Raw genomic sequence first — 6,666 nt, forward strand, 5'->3', positions numbered from 1 at the left:
ATGTGAATTGCTCAGAGCCACCTGAGCTGGAGCTACTCAAACTCTGGGAAGCGGTGCTTCAGGTGGGCTGAGCTGCCATTGCCCCTCCTCACTGCACCCCCAGGCCCAGACCACAGGACTGGCATCTCTCCAGGCTTGGAACTCGCTCCTCTTAGGCCCAATCCTCCAAGCCAGGCTCTGGGTTTTCCTTGGCTCCCTTCACACTCAGGATCGAGGTGGGAGGATGTGATCATCTCAGACTTGGGTGCTTTCTCTGCCCGAACTGTAGTGGTTGGGAGCCCCCTCCTGCTGACTGCTAGGGAAGGACCAGCACATTCCCAAGGTCTCACTCGGCATCCTCCCTCCTCCCATTCAAGAACAAGTTTCTGTTTTTTCTCTCCATTGGAAATCCTGCCTGAAGTCCAAAACATCTACCTATGTGTCCTCCCCCAGATCCTAGAGTACTCTTAGAAATACTATCTACTGACCAAGGTTCAGAAACTCTCATTCTTGACTTGACTTTTCATCTTTGAGACAAATGTTGCCCCCTCCCCAATATTCTAAATAACTGATATTCCATGCCTAGGGCTTTATCAGTTTGGATCACCAGCTCTCTGGCTATCTTTATGTGATTATCCCCACCCATGTGAATGTCAGTTCCCTCTGGACTCCAACTTCCAGCTCCCACCAGATCTGGGCAGTCCCAGTGGGACTGACCAGAAGGGCTCTGACCCAGGATTTCTCACCCTGGAATACAGCTCCAAGGAAGCAAAGGAAGTTGATGTCTGGTAGAACTGGCAGCTCAGGAGTGGGTGTTTTACTTACCCCACACAAGAAGATGAAAAAGCACAAAGCTCAATGCATTGACAGACTCAGCTGGGGACAAGTAAAAAAGAAGCCCAAGAAAGGCTCAGGCCATTGCCTGCTTTGCACTGAGCCTCCTGATTCTGAGTCTAGCTAAGAGGAGGAAGAGGAATTTGGTGCAGCTGGAATTGCTCTTGCCTTGTCAAGGGAGACTGTTTATGATACTGCAAGATCTGGTATCCCCTCTGTGCTTTTGTCATCCTTGCCACCTGTGTCCTGGCCGTGTTGGCTTGGTGTCAATGCAAATTGCTCTGCATACAGAATTCTCAAGAAGCTGGTAAAGTGGTCTTGTATTCCTATCCTTTTAAGAGTTTTCCACAGTTTGTTGTGATCTGCACAGTCAAAGGCATTAACATAGTCAGTGAAGCAGAAGTAGATTTTTTTTTTTTTTCTGGAATTATCTTGCTTTTTCTATGATCCAGTGGATGTTGGCAATTTGATCTCTGGTTCCTTGGCTTGTTCTAAATCCAACCCAAACATCTGGAAGTTCTAGGTTCAAGTACTGTTGTAGCCTAGCTTGAAGAATTTTGAACATTACTTTGCTAGCATGTGAAATGAGTGGAATTGTGCGGTAGTTTGAACACTCTTTGTTATTGCCTTTCTTTGAGATTGGAATGAAAATTGACCTTTTCCAGTCCTGTGGTCACTGCTGAGTTTTCCAAATTTGCTGGCATATTAGTGCAACACTTTCACAGCATCATCTTATAGGATTTGAAATAGCTCAGCTGAAATTCCATCACCTCCTCTAGCTTTGTTCACAGGGATGCTTCCTAAGGCCCACTTGATTTCCCACTCCAGGATCACTTCATAGGAAATAGATGGGGAAACAAAGGAAATAGTGACAGACTTTATCTTTTTAGGCTCCAAAATCATTATAGATGGTGACTGAAAACATGAAATGAAAAGGCGTTTGGTCCTTGGAAGAAAAGCTATGGCCAACCTAAACATTAAAAACAGAGAAATTACTTTGTCAACAACGGTTCATAGAATCAAAGTTATGATTTTTCCAGTAGTCATGTATGGATGTGAGAGTTAAAAGAATTGATGCTTTTGAACTGTGACAGTGGAGAAGACTCTTGCAGTCCCTTGGACTCCAAGGAGATTAAACCAGTCAATCCTAAAGGAAATCAATCCTGGATATTCATTGAAAGGATTGCTGCTGAAGCTGAAGCTCCAATATTTTGGCCACCTGATGCAAAGAACAAACTCATTAGAAAAGACCCTAATGCTGGGAAAGATTGAAGACATGAGGAAAAGGGGATGACAGAGGAAGAGATGTCTGGATGGCATCACTGACTTGATGGACATGAGTCTGAAGAAGCTCCAGAAAATGATGAAGGACATGGAAGCCTAGTGTGCTGCAGTCCATGGGGTCACAAAGAGTCAGACATTACTCAACACCTAAATGACAACAACAGCAAGGAAAAGTTTAGAACAATGAAATCTAATCAGAAAAGCTGTTCCAAGAAGTTCCACAAGTTAAGGAAGAGCTACTTAGCAAACAAAAACAACTTAAGAAGATTGAATCTGAAGAGCTGGGGTTGAACAAAGTCTGGATAAACATCACAGAAATGAATAAGCAGATTTCTCTGTTGACTTCTGCAATAAACCACCTCAAAGACAATGTCAAGTTAGCTGCAGACTTAATTAGCCTGCCTGGCACTGTAGAGGGACTTCAGAAGAGTGTAACTTCTATTAGCAACACTTTAAACAACATCTGTCTTGCTGCGGAGGCAATACAGAAGACTGTGGATGAATACAAGAAAACCATGAAGTTACTGCAGAGTGGCATGAATCAGCATGCCTTAAAGGAGAACAGTGGAAGTAACCGGATCATTCCATCACTTCCAGCTATATCTGAACTTGACAATAAAACAAGCAGTGCGAATTTGAAACAGGATATCCTGTACCTCCATAGTTTTTTAGAAGAGGTAAACAGTGCCCCAGGGGAGTACCAGAGATGGAAGTATCTTAAACTCGAGGGAATGAATGAGACAGTTAATAATCTTACCCAGAGAGTCAACTTGATAGAAAGAATTTTGGTTGGTATAAACAAGGTAGTAAAGCAAGTGAACTTGTCCTCCAGCTGTCTCTCCAAAAAGAATCTTTGCACCAAGTGACCAGCAGAATACAGTTTGTAAAATCCCAGGACTTAAAGGAAGAAAAGGGCATCAGAGGATGGGATGGTCAGATAGAATCATCAATGCAATGGACATGAACCTGGGCAAACTCTGGGAGATGGTGAGGGACAGGGAGGCCTGATGTGCTGCTGCAGTCCAGGGAGTAACAAAAAGATACCACTGGGTGATTGAACAGCAACAACAAAGAAAGAAGATAGTTCAGATTCTCAGGTATTCAAGCTCAGGGAGAAACTGTAGCTTATCAGTTCTCTCACATACAAACCTGAAAGCAGCAGGGCTCCAGAAACTACCAAATGCAGAGCAAGTACAGGGTTTCAGGTCAAAGCCCTCAACATTGCCAAAACTCCCAGTCTCTTGGAGATCAGATTGAAAAATCTGCCCAGGTAAGACCTGTCTCCCTATCAGTAATTTCTAGTATCAAAGATCTTCAGGACTTGCTCATAACACTGACTGTGATGTGGATGGGAAGCAGACTTACCAGGGAATCAGGAACTCCTTAGATTCTGTTATGCCAGAATCAGAGCATTTGAGAGAGTTTGATTCTGATGGAGATGGAAGATACTCATTCTTAGAGGAAGAGTAGCTTTAGATGTCTAGCTTTATCAGGCTTATTTTAGAAATGAATGTGTGCCCTAGATTACCTAATATCTACTCAGTTTCCTTTTGATTAAATGAGTGGTATATTAAAAAAATCAAATTAATAAAAAAGATACAAAATTTTTTTCACCTGCAATAGTGTGCCAAGTAAAATGCAATATTTACAACTCTGAATTGGAAAAAGTATCACATAATTTAATTATCCACCAAACAAAGTGACATTTTGTTTTGGACATCTATTACAGCATCACTCAAAAATGATAAAGAGCTTTCAACTGAATTTGAGGACTGTGGTTGGGATAGTTTGAGTTAATAAAGAAGACTATACAATACATGTGAGACTCACTTTGGCATATTGTTTAAGTCACTTCAGTTATGTCTGACTCTGTGCAACCCCACAGATGGCAGCCCATCAGGCTCCCCGTTCCTGGGATTCTCCAGGCAAGAACATTGGAGTGGGTTGCCATTTCTTCTCCAATGCATGAAAGTGAAAAGTGAAAGTGAAAAGTGAAAGTGAAGTCGCTCAGTTGTGTCCAACTCTTAGCGACCCCATGGACTGCAGCCCACCAGGCTCCTCCGTCCATGGGATTTTCCAGGCAAGAGTACTGGAGTGGGGTGCCATTGCCTTCTCCTTGGCATCCTTAGGAAACATTAAAAAACACAATAATTCTGCAGGAAAAGGGAAACTAAGCATGGAATTCCTAGCTTCAGAGGATATGATTATGTAGTCTGACATAAAATGCATTCACGTATACACTCAATAATAGAATGTATGTAACATATATATGCTTGAATTGCTTGCTATAAAATGGATATATATAATATAAAAATATATAAATATATACATGATTATACTATTTACATGTATACATACATGTATCCATACACACATGTATAAATAGTGTTATATTTATAATAGTAGCAAAATAATAATTTAAATGATCATTAGTTTACTATTATTACTACTTCGTATATTATTCTATTGTGTGTGTATATATATATACACACACTACTTATGGCTATTTAAATTATTATTTGAAGTATGTTTTCTAACAAGAGATCTATATAGTACATATGGTATATGTGTGCTATACAATGTGTATCTCACTGAATGCATTTGTACATAACGTTCAGTGAAAATAGCCAAAATACAAGGTTGATATGTAGAATGATTACACCTTTGTGAAATGGCATTTACCAAGATAAGATTGCCCATTTTGCAGTCCAAGACAGAGTTTGAATCTTTGATTACTCATACACATAGAGGCTGCTGCAGGTCAGGGAGCCCTCCTTCCTCTTGAAACCCTTGGTGGTGACATGTATGGTCTCTGAAGTCATTGTGGCTTGAAGGAGAGGTGAGGGAGCTGCACCAACTCTTAGCTGGCTTGACCAGAAGGTGAGGTGTGTCCTTCGCCACCATATGTATCATCCAGAACTAGTCCCACAGCTCACATATATATTTAAGAGATCCTAGAGAGTTACTCTGCCACAAATGCACTTTTTAGACAATAAAATATCCTCTATAAAGTTTGCTATTAATATCAAAATATTAATAACAGCTTTCTGAGTGACTGATTATGATTAATTTCAACTTCCTTCTTTGTACTTTTCCCCTTTCCCAAATACTTTGTTTAGTTCAGTTCAGTCACTCAGTCGTGTCCGACTCTTTGTGACCCCATGAATTGCAGCACGCCAGGCCTCCATGTCCATCACCAACTCCCGGAGATCACTCAAACTCACGTCCATCGAGTCGGTGATGCCATCCAGCCATCTCATCTTCTGTCGTCCCCTTCTCCTCCTGCCCCCAATCCCTCCCAGCATCCGAGTCTTTTCCAATGAGTCAGCTCTTCACATGAGGTGGCCAAAGTATTGGAGTTTCAGCTTTAGCATCATTCCTTCCAAAGAACACCCAGGACTGATCTCCTTCAGAATGGACTCGTTGGATATCCTTGCAGTCCAAGGGACTCTCAAGAGTCTTCTCCAACACCACAGTTCAAAAGCATCAATTCTTCGTCCCTCAGCCTTCTTCACAGTCCAACTCCCACATTCATACATGAACACTGGAAAAAACATAGCCTTGACTAGACGGACCTTTGTTGGCAAAGTAATGTCTCTGCTTTTGAATGTGCTATCTAGGTTGGTCATAACTTTTCTTCCAAGGAGTAAGCTTCTTCTAATTTCATGGCTGCAGTCACCATTTGCAATGATTCTGGAATCCAAAAAATTAAAATCTGACACTGTTTCCATTGTTTCCCCATCTATTTGTAATATGTACTATTTTCATAAAATAATTTTTAAAGTATTAAAACTACAAAGTAACCATGTACTCCATGTCACATTACTTTAGCTTTTTATTAGTTTTAGGAACTATTAATATACCTTAAAAAATTACTTTAGCCCTCAGTCAAACATAACTATAATCTGTTAACCTTTACTTTGTGCCTTGGTAAAATATAAAATGTAAGATCACTATAGACTTAATTTTTTTGCAATTTAAATCTTTTCTTGGAGTAGAGTTGCTTTACAATTTTGTATTAGTTTCTGCTGTACAACATCATGAATCAGCAATTTGTACACATACATCCTCTTCCTCTTGAACCTCCCTCTCACTCCCACTGCCCATCCCATCTCTCTAGATCATGGCAGAGCACCAAGCTGAACTCCCTGTGCTACACAACAGGCTCTCATGAACTATCTACTTCATACATGATAGTGTACATATGTCTAACCAAATCTCCCAGTTCATCCCACCTTCTCCTATCGACCCCCTCATCATGTCCACACATCCTTTCTCTATGTCTGTGTCTCTATTTTGCCCTAGTACTAGGCGCATCTATATAATTTTTCCTAGACTCCACATATATGTGTTAAGAGAGGATGTGTGTGTGTGCATGCTCACTTGCTCAGTCGTGTCCAACTATTTGTGACCTTGTGGACTGTAGCCCACCAGGCTCCTCTGTCCATGGGATTCTCCAGGCAAGAATACTAGAGTGGGTTACTGTGTCCTCCTCCAGGGAATCTTCCCAACCCAGGGATCGAACCTAAGTCTCTGGCATCTCCTGTACTGTAGGAAGATTCGTTACCC

At 41.3% G+C, this 6,666-nt stretch overlaps 1 pseudogene; it reads left to right on the forward strand.

Moving 5' to 3' along the window:
- The first annotated feature begins 817 nt into the window (after nucleotides 1–817).
- On the forward strand, nucleotides 818–3,567 carry LOC120869800 (annotated as a pseudogene).
- The last annotated feature ends 3,099 nt before the right edge of the window (nucleotides 3,568–6,666 follow it).

The sequence above is a fragment of the Oryx dammah genome, unplaced genomic scaffold (genome assembly GCF_014754425.2).
Source record: "Oryx dammah isolate SB20612 unplaced genomic scaffold, SCBI_Odam_1.1 HiC_scaffold_11, whole genome shotgun sequence".
Classification (NCBI taxonomy): domain Eukaryota; kingdom Metazoa; phylum Chordata; class Mammalia; order Artiodactyla; family Bovidae; genus Oryx; species Oryx dammah.